Source organism: Pelodiscus sinensis, chromosome 10 (genome assembly GCF_052426305.1).
Source record: "Pelodiscus sinensis isolate ZL-2025 chromosome 10, ASM5242630v1, whole genome shotgun sequence".
In the NCBI taxonomy this organism is placed as follows: Eukaryota; Metazoa; Chordata; order Testudines; family Trionychidae; genus Pelodiscus; species Pelodiscus sinensis.
Window position 1 is genome coordinate 42,917,321 of NC_143061.1, and position 18,928 is coordinate 42,936,248.

The following is an 18,928-nucleotide window of genomic DNA, read 5'->3' on the forward strand; positions in this document are numbered from 1 at the left end:
GCATCCTCCATATGCAGTAGGAGTATGATGGATTAGAGAGATTTCATTTTCCATGTTTCAACTGAAGATGTGTTGCTTTTCATTGAACATTGCAATTGTGCTTTACTGCTTATAGATTTAGTACATGCTCACTTAGATGTTTTCAAACCCTAACAATTTTCTCCAGAGGTTTTTTTTTAAGGGAGAAATAAATCCCTGTACTGTCTTTTTTTGTTCAGTTCTTACTGAATGGATACTTTTGTAACTGAACACACTTTACTGTATGAATATTTTCTCTGAAAATCTGTTTCTTCATAAACTCTAATTAAAACTAGTCATTATACTTTAGGAATAAAACATTTATTGGTATTTATTTTTCTTATGCCAATTAATTTAATTATCCATCTCTGCCTTTATAAATATTGAATTTCTTTTAATAAATCCAGTAAGATATATTACTGGGCAGTCAGTTATGTTAGACCAGGTTCTCTACAGCACTATTTATTCTTTTCCCTTCTTATCTGACTTTACTGGTCCTCCTGTAGTCTCTCTCCATTATCCTATAAGTCATTGTAACATTTTACAGACAACATTAATAAAGAATAAAAATAAAGAATAGATTATTGGAAATTAGAACTGCAGTTGTGATAGTTCAATAAAGAAAATGATACATTTCACTTCACAACATATGTTGTCATAAGAACGGCAACAAATTTTAATTGAAGGGTAGAATTGCTTTCTTGTATAAATTGGCCTATGTGTATTGTGTCTTTTCACCTTTTGTTCACCATCTGTCCTGGCTGAAACTCACGTTTGCCATCTGAGGACTACTTCCCTGATGCTTAGTTTTTTGATTAGATGCTCCTGGCACCCTTAACCCCTCCCTCCCACCACACACAACAAAAGATAATAGGGAGGCTTTTGTATAGTGCACACTTCTAGATCCCCAATGTGCTTTTGTGTTTTGCACCCTTACAGCAGGCTTTTGTGTGTCCAGACCCCAGATGGTTGCCTGCAGCCACGGCCTTTTGTAAAAGAAGCCTACACAAATTGTGTAATGGAAAATAAATTGTATTTACTAGACTTCTGAAGTAAAATAATATTTTCAAGTTTAAGAGGAAATTGCCAAAATACATACTCCTGCAAATCTTGGTGAAATATTTAAATAATTGATAACATTACTTAATGGTTTACTGGGAGCACTAAAAGCAAAGGATTGAAGAAATTGAAGATCGAAGGCAAAAATGTAGAATTATTAATATAAAAATCAAATATTTATAGCTAGAGGTTAGAGCTGTGCAAACAATGCAAAACACTTCTGTTTTAAATAAAATCACTTAGGCGATGTTCTGTATTGACAAACATTTGAGTGACGTAGTTTATTAGAAAAACATTATCAAGAAGCAACTTTGAAAGTTGCAAGGGTAGTGTTCACAGGAATTAACAGTTGCAAATATTCTTCCTTGTGTGCTCATCCAATAAGGGAACAGAAACAGTAAGCTGTGATTTAACTGAGAGTCCTAACACTCCAGCTTAATATACTGGCCATCAACTTGAGTTTAAATAATAAAAATAATAGTCCAAGTCAAATAATGGTTTACAAGTGATCTGCTCACAAATATTTTGGGAGCAGAAAGAATCTGAATATACTGAATAAATTACTGATGTGAGTTATTTCCTCAGTGCTCCAAGAGATGGTAAACAGAGTTCTTGTTCTAGTTAAGGAAGTAGTTGTGACAGAATATTTTATAAGGGAAGATGAGTACTTGAAATGGTAAAATTACTGCAATATTAATTGACTGTCTTAATGTTTTGATGAGGTTGAGCAGCTGGAACACGCTGAGTGACAGTGATAGTGTATCTATTTTTCTAGATGACTGCATTTTTAGTCCTTGGCATTATTTAAGCTTTGTCTTGCAAAAGATGGGATTTTTTTTCGGGAAAACAAGGAACTAATTTGGAGTTACCTTTAAGAAAGAGATTCTGTTTTACAAGGAAGAAACCTTGAAGGAGAGATGCTTATTTTGGATCTATTTTTTCACATGCTTAACTTCCATTATATTTTTAAATATAAATGTTACGTGGTAGAATAGATTAAGGAGACCATGATCCTCCAAGGTATCGAGGCTCCTCATTTCCATTCCGTGGAAGTTAGATGCCTTAGTATCTCATAAACCCTGCCCTGTGTCTTAGCTGAACTACACTGGCTCCTGGTGTATGCATTTAAGTATAGTCCTGATTATTTTCAACTAAGAACTTTCACCTCTCAAGGGCTGATGGAGGTTCATGATGTTGTCAACATGAAACCCGCACACTTAGCAAATGTGAAATATGCAAAATCTCAGCAAACTTTTTGGTTCCGGGGATAGAGAGGGGTTGGTCTCTGAAGCTTTATGTTGTCCTATTCTCTATAGTAGCAGTCAATTATAATCTACGTTGGCTTTTGCAATTAGGTGTTTCTTTCAGTATACTATAACTTCCTCACAGTCATTTACTCACAGTTGAATGTATTGCATAACATTCATTGCACTTATATGGCTAACTTGCAATTCTGATACGCCTAGGCCTCAGGAATCTCCCACTTGGGAGCTAAAAAAGATTTTTGATATTGTCATCTAATCAAATCTCTATTTCTCAGTGTATATTTTTGTTAAACATTCCATTTTAGATGCCATGATCGCCCCTTTATTCTGGCAGAGAAAACTCTCAGGGGCATTTCCTAATCAACCTAAGGGAATAATTGTTTAAAGCTTATTTTTTGTTTCTTTTTGGTGTGCAGTTCCAAACATCTCTACCCGGGGCTGAATCACTGTTGATTTATGCTACATAGAGAATGTACACAATGAACTTACACAGCTTTAGTGTGCAAAAAACACCTTCCTGTACTGACCATGACCAACTAACACATTTCCAAACACAATTTGCTATGTCTACACTAGGTGCAAATTGCTGTTTAAAATTATTAGTTAAAACATGACCTGTTTTCCCCCTAGTCTAGACATAGGCAAAAGGATTTCTCATTTCTATCTAGATATTTGTGTAAGGCCTTGGTAACCAGTACAGGCAGTAGTATCACTTTTTATATACTCAAGTAAAAGTCTTGCATGTGCATTGTGCTGGCCAAATCTCTCTGCTGCCTGATTGTTCTCAGTTGTTTGAGTTTCAGATCTCCGTGCTCAAGAATATCTGGGAAGATAAAAGGGAAGAAGTTGAATTGAGTTTTATAGTAGCATCCCGAGTCCCTAATTAGGATTGGAGCCCCATTGCTTTAGACACAGCCCAAATGCAGTAGAAGGCATGGTCCCTGCACTGAAGAACATATGATCTAAAAACATATACACATCTATCTTACAAGATAATACTGCACTGTGAAAGGGCATATCTTCAGAAAAATAACAGTTCCATTTAAAGTATTTTCTTGTCAAGCCAGAGAAGTGAAATTTGAGTACAGTGACTAAACTAACAGTAGTGATCACAAAACCCAGACCTTTAGAGGTATTTAGACTACTACCTTGCTTTGATTTCAATGGAATTTAAGATCTGGGACAGAAACTAGGGATGTAAGCATTTTGTCGACTACCTGATAAGTGTAGGTGACTACTCGACTAGTCACTTCTCCCCCCTTTGCTACCTCTGTATCAGAAGCACCAAGGAGGGGAGCAGGAGCCAGTGCTGGGGGGAGCTGGCTTAAAAGCTGGTTGCTTCCATCACTGTCTCCGGATGGAGGGGTGGGGGAGAGGGAGTGGGAGAGGCAGAGGTGCGGTGGGGGAAAATGGTGTGAGTGGGGACTGAAGCAGTCCCTGCTCGCACGGGGATCTGCCTGCTGCACCTCTTCCTTTGAAATGTACAAGAGTTGTGGGTGGGGACTACTTCAGTCCCCATTCACATGGTGTCCCAACAGCTATGCCTTTCCCTTGAAATGTACACAGCTGTGGGTGGCTCTTGTACATTTCAAAGGGAGAAGCATAGCAGTCAGGATTCTGCATGAGCTGGGACTTCTTTGGTCCCCACTCGCCCGGGTTCCCTGCTGCGCCTCTTCCTTTGAAATATACAAGAGCCACAGGTGGGTCTTGTACATTTGAAATGCAGACACGCAGCGGGATAGCGAGCATCCCCCTTATCGACTAATCCATGGAAATTTCATCCACTATTGGATTAGCTGATTAACTGAAATTTAACCTCCCTAAGAAATGTTTCACTTCAGGGTTGTAGCATGCCTCACAAAGGCCTGTTGCTGGTTATTGAGTTGAAGGCAAAGGAAATACTTACACTTTTTTCAAATCTAGAAGGCTAAAGTGCCAATTGGTTCTTATATCTTCTGCTCATTCATCTCTATGGGTCACTGATGTGGTAGAGAATTGGGTTTTGGAAGAGGGGAGCTACAGGCTTAATATAACTCTATTTGCTTTTTAAAAACATTTGTGGGAGTTCCGGAGCATTTGTTTTGAAGGCTGTGTCTCTGTCCCACAGTTTACATTGCAACTGTTTCACAATTCCAGTTTGTGATATGAATCATCTCCCAAATAAGACTGCTGGATTTTCACTGTGTGTCACCCTGAAGCATAGAATGTCTGAGTCAGTGTAAAGTGATGGAAACAGCTACAAGACAGGGTTATTTGGTTCTGAATATTCTCAGGCACAATCATCACTGGGATTTGCAGTCTGCGGCTGTCCACACAAGTTTTAAATTCTCAGCCATTTTGATTTCACACACTATAAATATCTACTATCACATATCTGTGCCATTCCGAGACTCCTAGATCATTGTACTATGAGAGGAAACTGCAGGATTATCACCTTTATTATACAGCTTATTTTCATGTAACCATTTAATTGGTTGTATGGGAGTGATTATATAGATCAGGGCTACTCAACATGCGGCCAATGGGCCGCATGCAGCCCGCAGCCTGTTTGTGGCCCACAGTGTGGTTTGGGTTTATGCAGGTCTCAACATGTGGCCCGCAGGTGGGATGCTTTGAACATGGCCTCCACTGGGAACATGCCCCACCAGCCGGACACCAGCACAACTCTGCCTGCAGTGGGCCAGGATTTCTTCAGGGCTGCGCTGGAGTCCTGGTCAGAGCAGCCCCTGGCTGTAGGAGTGCCCTGGCCTGCTGTTGGAGGGGGCTGCACTGGAGCACCCCTGTCCGCAGCAGGCCCCCTGCAGGGCTGGGGCATCCATTTGACTGTGGCAGGCAGGGAACTGCTCCAGCCCCACTGGTTAACCTTAGCCTTAATACAACCATTTAACCAGTTAAACCTTCACATCCCTAGTTTGCAAGTGCAGAACCTGAAACCCTGTTGCGCTGAAACATCCTTTCAAAGGAGTAATAGTTTGGTAGATCAATGGTCCAGTCCAAGCTTTAAAGTTTAACACTCAATTCAGATGAAAGCAAGAAATTCACATTCTTGTTGCTTTTGTTTCAGATTGCCTGGCCAGAGATTCTAGTTAAAAAAAAATGAATTAGTTTACACTGGGAAAGTTATCATCACCAGAAGGATAAAATGTCATTCTTAAAAGCAACAGCAGCAACAAAAACAGCTTACCGGTAGATCCCTAATACAGTAAAATCCACAAAAAGTCCCCTTTGAATTTCTATTCTATCAACATTGAAGGAAGAGTTCTTTTAAACCTTAATTTGTGTATTATTTCAAGGACTTTTTTTCTGTATTTGAGGGTTCCTAGTCCATCACCTGGTCTGCAGGTGACAGATGTCTTGCGTAATAGAAGCAAAGTCAGCAACTGAAAGAAAAGATTTCAGCTTGCTAGTCAGGCACTAGTGTGTGTGTGGGGGGGGGGGGGGGGAGTAAATATACAAATTATAGAATGGGGTTTTGAATCAAAGCATTTATTAGTATCACAAAACACTGGGTGTCATTTTAATTAATAAAATTAATAAAACAATATTAGGAGGAAAACAAACATCTTGCATTGTGATCGCACAGGCAATCTAAGTGACAAAGTTTGCTTCAACTAATCACAGTGCAGGATTGGGGCCATATTTAGGAGATTTTTTGTTTATTTAGCATAAAAAACTTTGGTAGGAGCTATACAGGCCTATCAGAAGATCAGTCTCTGTTCTAGCAGCTAAAAACCTAATGCCATGATTCTACAAAAATGTACGTATCACATGTTACTTTAGAGCAGGGTCTCAAACTCCCAGTCCAGGGGTCATCTACAGCCCAAGCACTTCCCCAATCCAACTCACAAAATAGTTTGAAAAGTTTATTTAATCAAGACTACATGGCTGCCTGCCTAATAGCGGGTGACGGCAAATGGCATGTGGGGACTCACTGCATAGGGCGCGCCACTGCCTGCCTTCACCACAATGCAAAGTGCGCTTGTAAGGGTTAAGGGTGATGCTTACCAAGTAACTGGTTAACCTTTTTTATCCCTACTTCAGCTCACAGGTAAAAATACACGTGGGGATCTTTTTATTTGGCATCTGGTGTTTGAAGTCTTTGGCTGAACCAGGGCACGTTTTCTACTTTTCTACACAAATCAGGAGACCTAAATTCTTCCTTAAAGAAAAGAAAAAAAGATAGGATTCTCTTCTAATATCATGCACTAACAAACAAGCATAGCTAATCATACTTTTCAGGATGCTGTCCTAATCTGATGGATAGATCTGCAAGATTTCCCTCCTATTCCTTCTCTTTATTACATTCCTCACCAGCACATTTGAAGGGTGATTTTTCAGGGTTGCAGGCGCACCCTTACTTTCCATGGACTTTTGTAAGAGCACTGGCAAGGGGCACTCAGCACCTCTCCAGTTCATGTCAGCAGAGTGTTCTGCCACACATGGGCTGTGTATATTTAAACAAACAGCAATCTTCAAGTGCCCAAGGAAAAGTAGCGGGCAGGCCAGGAACATTTTTAGTGTGGGGATACTGAAGGGCTGCGTCTAGACTGGCAAGTTTTTCCGCAAAAACAGCTCATGTAAGATTGTCAGTGTTCTTGTGGAAATGCTATGCTGCTCACATTCGGGCAAAAGCCCTCTTGGGCAAATGCTTTTGCGCAAAAGGGCCAGTGTAGACAACGTGTTATTGTTTCGCGCAAAAAAGCCCCTATCGTGAAAATAGCGATTGGGCTTTCTTGCGCAAAACTGCGTCTAGATTGGCACGGACGCTTTTCCACAAAAAATGCTTTTGCAGAAAAGCGTCCGTGCCATTCTAGACGCTCTTTTCCGCAAATGCTTTTAACGGAAAAACTTTTCCGTTAAAAGCATTTGTGGAAAAACATGCCAGTCTAGATGTAGCCAGCATGTTTGGTGTTTGTTATTACAGCATTTAAATCTGCAATGCTTGTTTCCTGGGGCCCCCTCCCGTCTCACCCCGGGGGAGCAGGTTCCCTAGGTGTTAACCATGCAGATGGGGGAAGAGAGGTGCATCAGGGCTAGAGTCTCCCCTGGCATGGCTCCCCCGTGGGTTTGGAAATATTTGTGGGCGCGTAGTGCCCAGCGGCCGGGTCGAAGCCCTGGTTATTGCTACTTCACCCCAGAGGGTGCGCCCCTAGTTCCAGCCCCACTGGTCACGCGTGGTCCTATGCAGCTGTTGCGAGTGACCCAAGGGGTTAAGCCCTGCAGCGCCTGCCTGGCCCAGTAGCCTCGCAGGACGCTGGCTTGGGGGTGAGCCCCAGCCGCGGGCAAGCCAGGGCAGGCTCGGGGCCACGTCTGGGCGGCGATGCTGGTGCCCGGGGAAGAGGCGTCACCATCTGTTCTTCATTCCCTGGCCATTGGATTAGTAGCCGTAGTGATGAGATCAGCAGGCTCGGCTTTCCTGAGGGGGCACTGCGCTCGCTCGGGCGGCGCGCTCTTCCCTTCCCTTCCCGGCGGGGCTGGCTCTCGCTCGCAGGGCGGGGAGGGACAGAAGGAGGAATCTGAGGCACGAAGTGAAGGCGCCACAAAAGCAGGTCCGGGGCGGGCGGGCAGGGGGTGGAGGCCGGTCTCCTGCTGGGGGGCGCCCCGGTCCCTGAGCCGAGGGGAGAGTTGCGAAGCGTTTCCCAGCCATGCTGCGAGCTTCGCGCGCCTAGTGCGAGCGTGTATCCCTCGGGGCGAGGAAGCCTTTCCCCGCCCCCTCGCCTCTGGCTCGCCGGGTCGGAGCCCCGAGCCCCGCACAGATGTGGCGCTCTCCCGCGCGCCGCCCTCCGCTCCCGCGTTGCCTCTCGATCTGCCTCCTCTGGGGGGTTCGCGTTTGCTGAGCTCCCGCGGCGGCGGCGGGCAGCTTGGCGCGGCGGCGGTGGAAGAGGAAAATACGGGTTGAGGAGAGTTTCGCGAGTCCCTGCGCCCGGTTTTTGTTTGTGGTTCGCTCTTTCCTTCTGGATGTGTGTGTTCCCGTAACAGAGCCGCCCGAGAAGTGCGGTCATCAATCTGCGGTAAGTTCTTGGAAAGGGGAATGTTTTCCATCGATTGGGAATGTTGTTTGAGTCGGTGACGTGCGTTTTTGAAGCAGTGGCTACAAATACTAGAAACTAGTCCTGAAAAACCAGCCAACCCCTGAATGTGTGGTTGAAATAGTCACATGTTCTTCAGGTTTTCAGAAATGCTTGTGAAATTCATCTAACTGTGGTCTTGATTTTTTTTTTTTCACAACAAAACACGTGAAAAACAACCCTCCCATAAGTTTTTGCTGCCTGGCTGTGAACCTAAATACTGGTGGATCAAACAATCCCAGTGTAAACAAAAATCTTTCTATAGGGCAGATTGTGATGTAGATGTTAGTGCAATATTTGTGGGCATTTTAAATATTTTAGAGATAGAAAAGGTGACTTCAGTTGAGCTACTTAATAAAGTTTTGAAATGTGAAAGATCTCTTTGGCTAATGTAACCCTCGTTATAATTTTGTAAGTAATTAAACACAAATTTGTATGCTACATGTGAGTTCCAAGCGAAGGAATGTATTCAGTCAGTTTGCCTTGTCCCTACTTTTAAAAACTCCAGGCAAGGATATTGTTTGAAATAGGTCTGATCCTCCTTTGGAATAGGAATACTACTTGAAAGCATAAAGGCTATTGAAAGATGTGCCACACTGTTTCCTATTGAATTCCTCAAGCGTAGAATCCCATTCATTCTTGGAGGAGGAAGAACATTCTAGTTTAAGATCAGTATGCAAAGTTAGTGTGACATTTGGCATGTTAGTTTTAATTTTTTTTTCCTTCCTTATATTTTGTAAACCATATGTGACACACTGCTATGGGATAAGAAGCATCTTGAATCCAGGCTGGATGTTATCACTTTGGACAACAGTTTGATATTGGCAACAGTCCAGAGTGCTAGTCAAATTAGATTTTCAATACAATGCTTGTATTGCTCATGGTGACAGCAACTATCCATAACAAGATAACATTGCATTGTGAAAGTTTATCCTTGGGAAAATAACAGCCCTTGAAGGACTATTCTGAAGTTTGTAACTGTTTGGTTGATTTGTGCAATGTATCTCAAGGCATTCTGCATTTTTAATGTCTTTTTGGTAACAAAAGCAGTCTGTCAGGAACATGAGAGTTGCAATTAGACTTGTGCTGATGACAGAATAAAGTCACACTATGAGTTCATTTTTAAAAACTGTTGGGCAATGGTTTTAAGATATTTGTCCAGTGGTATTAACAGAAGTGTGTTCCAGTAACTAAAGCACCAAAATAGAAGGTGAAGGACCTGGCTTATATATACTTCTCTGCCATTGATTTGTTGTGTGACCTTGGGCATCCTCTTCGTGTCTCCATTTCTCTGTCTGCACTTCCCTACATCATAGTGGTGCTGAGGCTTAATTTATTAATGCTTTTGAAAACATTGAAGGTCTTTAAATGGATCGTGCAGTATGCACTTAGAACTTGTGAAACTAAGAGCTGAACTTCTTCTGCATTTAACTGTTAAGGGAGATCCAGAAATAGTAGTTTGTCAGCCCCTTAATGCATGTGGTTTTTCCTGACCTTATTTTTTATTTCTTTACAGACATCAGTTCAATTGATCTGGTATAATCAATCTTCTTGCTCAATATTCCTTAGGCTTTGGTGTGATATAGTTGATAGGAGGTTCCCTCTTGGTTAAATATATATTTATAAGTAGTCGGGCTGAGAGCACTTGAACAGAGGTGTTCAAATGAAGATACAACACTAACTGGGAAATATACACTCACTAGAGCAGAGTGGAATTGTTAATTTTTGTTGAGGCTATTATGAAATTATAAAAGACAGTCATAAGTTTCCTGTAGCATAAGAATTGCTGAGTGATGGACTATTTCTTATGCTAGTCCACATGAAGCAACTCAATAACTTGTCAGGCTTCATTATATATTTAAGATAATGGATTTTCCATGTACCAAAATCAAAATTTAAGCAATTTTTTTCTGTCTTTTCCTTCTGCAATCACTTCTTGTCCTCACTTTGTCCTCTACACTCTCACAATGGTGAGTGGTGTTGTTTCATGGATTGTAGGGGGAGGGGATGGTTGTCTGAAACAATCACCTTGATGATGAGATGCTCTTGAATTTTACTAATTTTGTGACTAGGAATCCATGCCCCTCTGACTAGTTTGTTTTATCCTCAGTCTGTTGCAGTAATGGATCTGGTAGGTTAAAAATCTGAATATAGGGCTCTGAGATCTGACTAGCCATCAGTACCTTCATAAGAAAGTTTAGCAAACTAATATTAAAAACATTTCTACCAAATTCTTCTTGCATTTAAAATAAATGATGTTTTTACCAGGTTCAAGCCTGATAAATCATAGTGTGTTTTTTAGCTGTCTCTTCTGCTTGGCTGCTCTCTCTAGTAATACTGACATCCTTTTACTTACAACCTCCTTGCACTATAGCAATATTGAAAGCCTTCTCAAATTTGCTCTGAAGCAAAGAATAGTAAATTCCAGCTTAAGCAATGGTAATGAAGGTACGCTGTTTTAATTATTAGAAAATAAAGGGAATTTTAAAGCTATTTTAGTTATAACCAAGTTTCCCAAGATGATACTCGGTCAGGAAGCTTAGCAGAACTTGAAAATCCTGGCTTCATGCCAAGGAGTTACAAAATGGAATAGCAATAACTGATATTCTGTGGAGATGCCTTGCTTTATTCTGTGATGTAAGACATGAACCTTGACTCATGTCTGTTGAATTGTAAAGAAGCCATGCCGACAAAATCTTCTTTAGATTGACAGAGCTAATTCAGATTTCTCTTGCTGAGCCACATACATAAAGTACATTACTCTGTACTAGATTGTAATGGAAAGAAAAGACCAGACATGTTGTACGAAGGTCCTAAAATATGTAGAGGGGCAGTTTTAATTCTGATTTTGGTTATAAAGTCAGGTTTTCAAGACTAGCCGATTTGGAACTCAATCAATATTGTCTTACCCAAATTTAATGTGAAAGTGCTGTTTGCACATGCACGTAGTGAAATGTGTGCTAATATTTCCATAGAATACTATACGTACTTTATTTAAAATGTGAACATTTGCTCTGGGTTAACTTGCCAGATAGGCATGCAGCAGTTCGCCATAAAGGATGCAATTTTGGGCATTTAATGTACTCACCCTACACACTTGTGTCTTATCACTTGAAAATTTATTTTATATTCAAACTAAGTATGATGTGAAAATGTCAAGTAAAGCTGTAAGCTTGTGGTTGAGGTGAAAACAATGACTGTCAGGTTTTTTGGTACCATTCCAGAAACACTGCAAACGGACAATGACTACAATTTTTACTGTTCGTAAATTTCAAGGCCTTAGTCTAGTGTTTAATTGTCAAAGTATCTTGAAGTGATTAGTCTTCTGGCCAGCCAGTTTTAGTTGGAAATACAAGTCAGTCTCACACTAAAGAGTGTGCACCAGTAGTAGCAATAAGCAGCCTGCAGGACAGATACAATTTGTCAGGGATAGCTCCTGGCAGACCACCAGATGCAGACCTAAAGGTGAATGAAACAGATACGACCACTTGCAGGTCCCAGTGGCTGTGGTTCACAGTTCCTCGCCAATGGGAGCTGCGGGAAGCGCTACCGGCCAAGCCAGACATTCTCCCCCTCCACCGGGTCCCTCTCCTGGTGATGCAGCACTTTCTGCTAGCAGGGGAAGATTTGGAATACTGATCTGACCCAGACACTGCTGTTCTTCTTAGGGGTCAGGGAACTCTGTTTTTCTTCTCACCTGCCCATGCAGCGGGGGCATTCCTAGAACTTCCTCTCCATAGCAATTTACCACTTCTCCCAGCTGCCTGAACAGATGATCCTGGACTGCCATTAAAGGGTGAGTGAACAGTGGTGTAGCTTCTCTTTGCTTTCCCAGAGAAACTATTTTTTTTGCAAGCAATGTTCCCTGTGAGTTGTGTGCTTGTGCGGCTACTCAAGAGATTCTAGTGTCATCCAGCTGATTGGCAGAGCACTCACAGCTAGATTTTTGTGTTTCTAGTGGTGGTACCATTTTGCACATGCTTTGGTGCACAGAAAATATATATTCTGCACCTGGGAAAAACTTGCACATGGATGTAAAATCCCATTTAAAATGTGAGCCATTTAAACTACATGTTTAACCTGTTAACTGGCCCACTGTATTATGCTGTGGTAGAGACTGCTGGGCCTGCTCGGGTCAGGCACTGATTAACTGGTAAGACAATGCTTTTCCTGTACATCTCTAATTTCAGGGCTGCTGACAGAAGGGGAAGAGGACAGCTGCTCTGGGGCCCAGCGATTTTTTTTTTTTCTGAAAGAGCCAGAGGCTTGCCGTTGCCACTACCATAGCTGTGGCAGTGGCTGGTGTCCCAGGCTTTTTAAAATTGCTGCCAGAGCCCCTAGTGACATTGTCCAGGCAGTGCAGAATGGTTGGTGTAAGGAGGCTAGATTCCTCTTGCCCCTTCTGCCCAAGGTTCTGCCCTTCCAGGAGAGCCTGGAGCCACCCCCTTCCTCCTGCATACCTTTCCTAGGGATCTGGCATTTCTATCCTCGGTATTGGCATGTTTCATAGAGATGGACATATTACTAACAAAGATGTGACAAACCCATTTGCCCCTGAATCACCTCCAAAGATGCTTATCAACATATCTGCTGGACTGCATGCAACTTCAGATGTATAAGAGTGTCTGTGGACAATAGCAAATGTTGAAGATGAAATGAAGATGTGTGAAAGATGCTTTTGGTTCTAGCAGGTGGTAGACAACTTTTTTCAGCTCAGTCAAAAAATCTCACATCCAAACATGCTGACATGGCCAACAAATGAATATGCAAATATGGCAAGGTAGGAATGATCATGGCAGTCCATAAACTGGTTTCCACAGAGCTCTGCTCTTAGCAAGAGGTAGAAATAAGGTTTCAATGGCAACTGTGTTTAATCCAATAGGATCTGTGCATATACCTCTCTTCTATGAGAGAGGTATATGCACAGATGTATCAACAGGTGTGTTGTAAGCAAAACTCGTGAAGTCATTCTGCCGCTCTACTCTGCACTAGTTAGGCCTCAGCTGTCCAGTTCTGGGCGCCACATTTCAAGAAAGATGTGGAGAAATTGGAAATGGTACAGAGAAGAGCGACAAGAATGATTAAAGGTTTAGAGAACATGACCTATGAAGCCAGGCTTCATGAACTGGGCTTGTTTAGTTTGGAAAAAAGAAGATTAAGGGGGGACATGATAGCGGTTTTCAAATATCTAAAAGGGTGTCACAAGGAGGAAGGAGAAAATTTGTTCCTCTTGGTTACTGAGGACAAGAAGTAATGGGCTTAAAGTGCAGCAGGGGAGGTTTAGATTGGACATTAGGAAAAAATTCCTAACTGTCAGGGTGGTCAAATATTGGAATAAATTGCCAAGGGAGGTGGTGGAATCTCCCTCTCTGGAAATATTTAAGAACAGGTTAGATAGACATCTGTCAGGGATGTGAACTTGGTCCTGCCTTGAGGGCGGGGGGCTGGACTTGAGGGTCCCTTCCAGTCCTATTATTCTATGATTCTATTCTATGATGGAACAATTAATTAGAGTATCAGCTAGGAGCTCAAATTGAAAGAAACCATGAATTAAAAGCAGGCAACAGAGAAGAAACCACAATATATGTCAAATTCAGTGGATGGAGGTAAATTCCACACATTTGGTGAACTGGCTGCTGAATAAAAGGTCTTAAAAAGATTTGACAGAGCTAATTGTGTCTTTGACAGATATGACAACAGTAATTCTGAGAAGTGCAAAATGAGAATGCAGGCCACAGTCTAAAGTTGGATGCAAGACATACCAGGTGATTAGTGGAAGCCCTAAGTCTCTAGGGATGGGGGAATTTCTAAGTGTCATCCAACAAGTTACACTTGAAAAATTCCTCTTGGAATATGTGGTTAAAATGCACTGGAGAGGATAGGTGCATACTGAACCCAGAGTTTCTGGAGGCTTTTCCAATGGTGAAATAGTGAATTTCTTGACCAGTTGAAATAGCCTGAGATGTGTTTGGAGGAAGTAAACCCAAGAGGTTTTTATATGTGCCATTCTGGCTTTTTGGTCTCCTGGTGTTAAAGAACCATGGTAATTAGGGCACCTGAAACAGATATTTTGCTCTTTGCTATTCCGTACTTTGCAAAAATAGAACATGTAGATAATGGTGCCAGATATGTTAAACATTCTTATGGCTCTTCATGCTTCAGCCACACTTCCAGAGGACAAGCTTCCATGATGATTTGTGGAGGAGAATTGTTTGTCTCCTGCTCTGTTTTACCCACATTCTGCCACTTATTTCACCTTATAGTCTCAGATGATGACTTGGTATATGCTCATTATAAGAACACTTTTGCTGCAGACTTGACCCAAGATTTAGGAATGTATCTTGAGAAGGTATCAATATGAGATTTCCAAAAATCTGTGATGGACTATGTGTGGAACATGCTTTCAGAAATCTTAAAATAGCAACACTCAGGTGCAGAAATTACAGACCCTAAACAACCAAACATCAAAACTAGCCTTGTGCTGGTGGTGGCATCTGACTCAGATAATGAAAATGAACACGCATCAGTCTGCACTGCTTTGCAGTTTGTTCATAGAATCATAGAGCTGGAAGAGACCTCAGGAGGTCATCAAGTCCAGCTCCCTGCTCTAGGCAGGACCAATCCCAACTAAATCAACCCAGCCAGGGCTTTGTCAAGCTGAGACTTAACCACCTCTAGGGATGGAGACTCCACTACTTCCCTAGGTAACCCATTCCAGTGCTTCACCACTCTAGTGAAATAGTTTTTCCTAATATCCAACCTGGACCTCTCCCACCACAACTTGAGACCATTGCTCCTTGTTCTGCCATCTGTCACTACTGAGAACAGCCTCTCTCCATCCTCTTTGGAACCTCCCTTCAGGAAGTTGAAGGCTGCTATCAAATCCCCCCTCACTCTTCGGTTCTGCAGACTAAACAGACCCAGCTCTCTCAGCCTCTCCTCATAGGTCATATGCTCCAGCTCCCTAATCATTTTGGTTGCCCTCCGCTGGACCCTCTCCAATGCGTCCACATCCTTTTTGTAGTGGGGGGCCCAGAACTGGACACACTACTTCAGATGTGGCCCCACCAAAGCCAAATAAAGGGGGAATAATCACTTCTCTGGATCTGCTGGCAATGCTCTTCCTAATGCAACCTAATATGCCATTAGCCTTCTTGGCTACAAGGGCACACTGTTGACTCATATCCAGCTTCTCATCCACTGTAACCCCCAGGTCCTTTTCTACAGAACTACTGCTTAGCTGGTTGGTCCCCAGCCTGTAACAATGCTTGAGATTTTTCCGTCCCAAGTGCAGGACTCTACACTTGTCCTTGTTGAACCTCATCAGATTTCTTGTGGCCCAATCCTCCCAATTTGTCTAAGTCACTCTGGACCCTACCTCTCCCCCTAGCTTAGTGTCACCTGTAAACTTGCTGCAGGTGCAATCCATCCCCTCATCCAGGTCATTAATTAAGATATTGAACAAAACTGGTCCTAGAACCAAACCTTGGGGCACTCCGCTAGACACCGACCACCATTCTGACATCGAGCCATTGATCATTACCTGCTGGGCCCGGCCTTCTAGCCAGCTTTCTATCCATCTTACCATCCATTTATCCAATCCATATTCCCTTAACTTGCTGGCCAGAATATTGTGGGAGACTGTATCAAAAGCATTGCTAAAGTCAAGCTATATCACATCCACTGACTTTCCCACATCCACAGAGCCAGTTACCTCATCGTAGAAGCTAATCAGATTGGGCAGGCACGACTTGCCCTTTGTGAATCCATGCTGACTATTCCTGATCACTTTCCTGTCTTCCAAGTACCTCAAAATGGATTCCTTAAGGATCCTGTCCATGATTTTTCCAGGAAGCAAGGTAAGACTGACCAGCCTATAGGTCGCTGGATCGTCCTTCTTCCCTTTTTTGAAGATGGGCACTACATTTGCCTTTTTCCAATCATCCGGGATCTCTCCCGATCTCCATGACTTTTCAAAGATAATGTCCAAAGGCTCCTCAATGACATTTGCCAACTCCCTCAATACCCTCGTATGCATTAAGTCCGGACCCATGGATTTGCGTATGTTTAGCTTTTCTAAATAATTCCTAACCTGTTCTTTACCTACCAAGGTCTGTCCATCTTTATCCCATCTTGTGTCACTTAGCGCTTTAGTCCGGGAGCTGATCTTGTCTGTGAATACAGAGGCAAAGAAAGCATTGAGTGCTTCACGTTTCCCCACATCGTCTGTCACTAGGTTACCTCCTTCATCCAGTAGGGGCCCCACAGCCTCTCTGATCACCTTCTTCTTGTTGATATGCCTGTAGAAACCTGTCTTGTTATCCTTCACATCCTTTGCCAGTCGCAATTCCAATTGCGCTTTCGCCTTCCTGATAACCCTCCGGCATTCTTGAGCTATACATTTAAACCCCTCCCTGGTCATTAGTCCAAGTTTCCACTTTTTGTAAGCTTCCTTTTTGTACTTAAGTTCACCAAGAATTTCCCCTGTAAGCCAATCTGGTCTCCTACCATGTTTGCCTCTCTTGCTATGCATCAGGACGGTTTCTTTCTGTACCTTCAATATGGCTTCTTTAAAATAGTGCTAGCTGTCCTGGACTCCTTTCCCCTTCATGTTAGCATCCCAGGGGATTCTGCCCATCAGGACTGTGAGGGAGTCAAAAACTGCTTTTCTGAAGTCCAAGGTGTGTATTTTACTACTCTCTTTTCTTCCTTTGGTCAGGATCCTGAAATCTACCATCTCATGATCACTGCTTCCCAGGTTGTTACCCACTTCTACTTCCCCTATTAGTTCCTCCCTGTTTGTGAGCAGAAGGTCAAGCTGTGCACGGCCCCTGGTTGGATCCTTCAACACTTGTACCAAGAAGTTATCCCCAACATTCTCCAAAAACTTTCTGGATTGCCTGTGTACTGCTGTATTGGTCTCCCAACAGATGTCAGGGTGATTAAAGTCCCCTGTGAGACTTTGTTTTATTTTTGAAAGCAGTAATTTTACTACATTTGTAACTTGATCTTTCATGATCCAGAGATTGTGGTTTCATGATCCAGAGATTGCACTACTGTACTCGTAAGTCTTAAGTCACCTCATATTATTTTTACAGTGTGAATATTTGTAATATAAAGTGAGAGGTGTAAACAGCTATTTTTAAAAATATTTGGTAGCCTAAGTGGATATTAAGTTTTACCTAGATTATACATTGTATGCAAAAATTCTTAAATCAGAAAGGAAGTCGGTAAATTGGCTTAATAAGATTTACATTGAGAGGAGAAACTCTGCCAAGCATAGAATGCTTGTCTCATGTCGGTATTTATATTCAAATTCCATATATGTGTAACTGGCTGCTGTGTTGTCCTGGAATAAAATGCGCAAAACCACTACAAGTGGTCAACGTTTCAGTTAGTGGCCTCCACTGTACAACTCAAGGCAGCCTGTTTCTGTCACTCGAAGTATGTGCGTTATCATAACTACACTCCCAAGAAATATATTGCTGAGTTTACAAAAGGATTATATTTGGCTTCTGGCTGACTGCTGACTTCTTGAATTATACTCTCAAGTGCATGCCTTGGAATTCTTGCAGGCAGATTGACTGCTGCAATCCATTTTATAGTTCACTTTAGGCCAACTATCCAAAATATGCATTTTGCAATAAATTGTTTTCTTTTTTGCCTGTATTCTTAAATTTCTCATGTATCAAACCTACTTCTGAATTTAACAAAGGTTTACATTGCATCTTTGATCAACAAATGAAGACTACTCACATTAGTACAGGCACTACTGACAAAGAAGAGAGCATGGGCGGTCATGGTGACTTGGGGACCTGTTTTTTTTGTTTGGAGTGGGCAAAAGATATTGTGATATTAAACCTATTTGTGACAGTATCCCAGGAATTCTTTTGTGTGATGCAATGTTGTATATTGCCCTAAGAGTAGTTGTTACCCCTCATGTTGGTATAAATAAATAATGAAGGTGAATTTATTATGCTAATGGGAGAGTTCTCTCCCACTGGCAGGGAGAATCTTTGCCAGACATGTTACGGTGGAGCAGCTGCAGCAGTGCAATATGTAGTGCTACTAGTGTAGAGTAGCTCTTTGTGGTGCATTCTTCCCAGGTGTCTGGCATCTTGAAGCTGGAGGCCATTCAGAACTGGCAAATATTTTTGCATATGATAGTTGTGCTTTCGAATAGTCCCTTTAAGAATGTGCAGAGCAGAATTTTTGGCTTATGGGTCAGTCCTCTTGTGGCAGAGCAGCCAAAGTGGACAAGAAAGGTGACTGGAGGGACGGAAGACTCACCAGAAGGAAGAGCATTTAAGGTTATGGGCTTCCCTAAAAACTTAACACAGACTGTTGTTTTTATTGGGAATGATCTTTCATGACAGCAACCCTATAAATAGTAAAATGAAATGAATTCATCACCAGGCCAAACTGTTGTACCAGGAGAATAATGTGGAATTCATAGCCAATAAATCAGCTGAGTACAGTTGTATTGGGAAATCTGTTTTACATTTATAGAAGTGAAAT

General features: G+C 42.1%; 1 protein-coding gene across 4 annotated transcripts in view; it reads left to right on the forward strand.

Annotated features, from left to right (window-relative positions):
• SPSB4 (splA/ryanodine receptor domain and SOCS box containing 4) overlaps positions 1-18,928 on the forward strand; it is a 224,978-nt gene that overhangs the window by 31,777 nt on the left and 174,273 nt on the right. The window contains exon 1 of one of the 4 annotated variants that reach the window (XM_006134824.5): positions 7,723-7,891. The exons of 1 other annotated variant lie outside the window; for it this stretch is intronic. The gene's annotated coding sequence lies outside the window, so the exon portion shown is untranslated. 2 more of the 4 variants (XM_006134823.5, XM_089780864.1) reach the window with 2 other exon arrangements.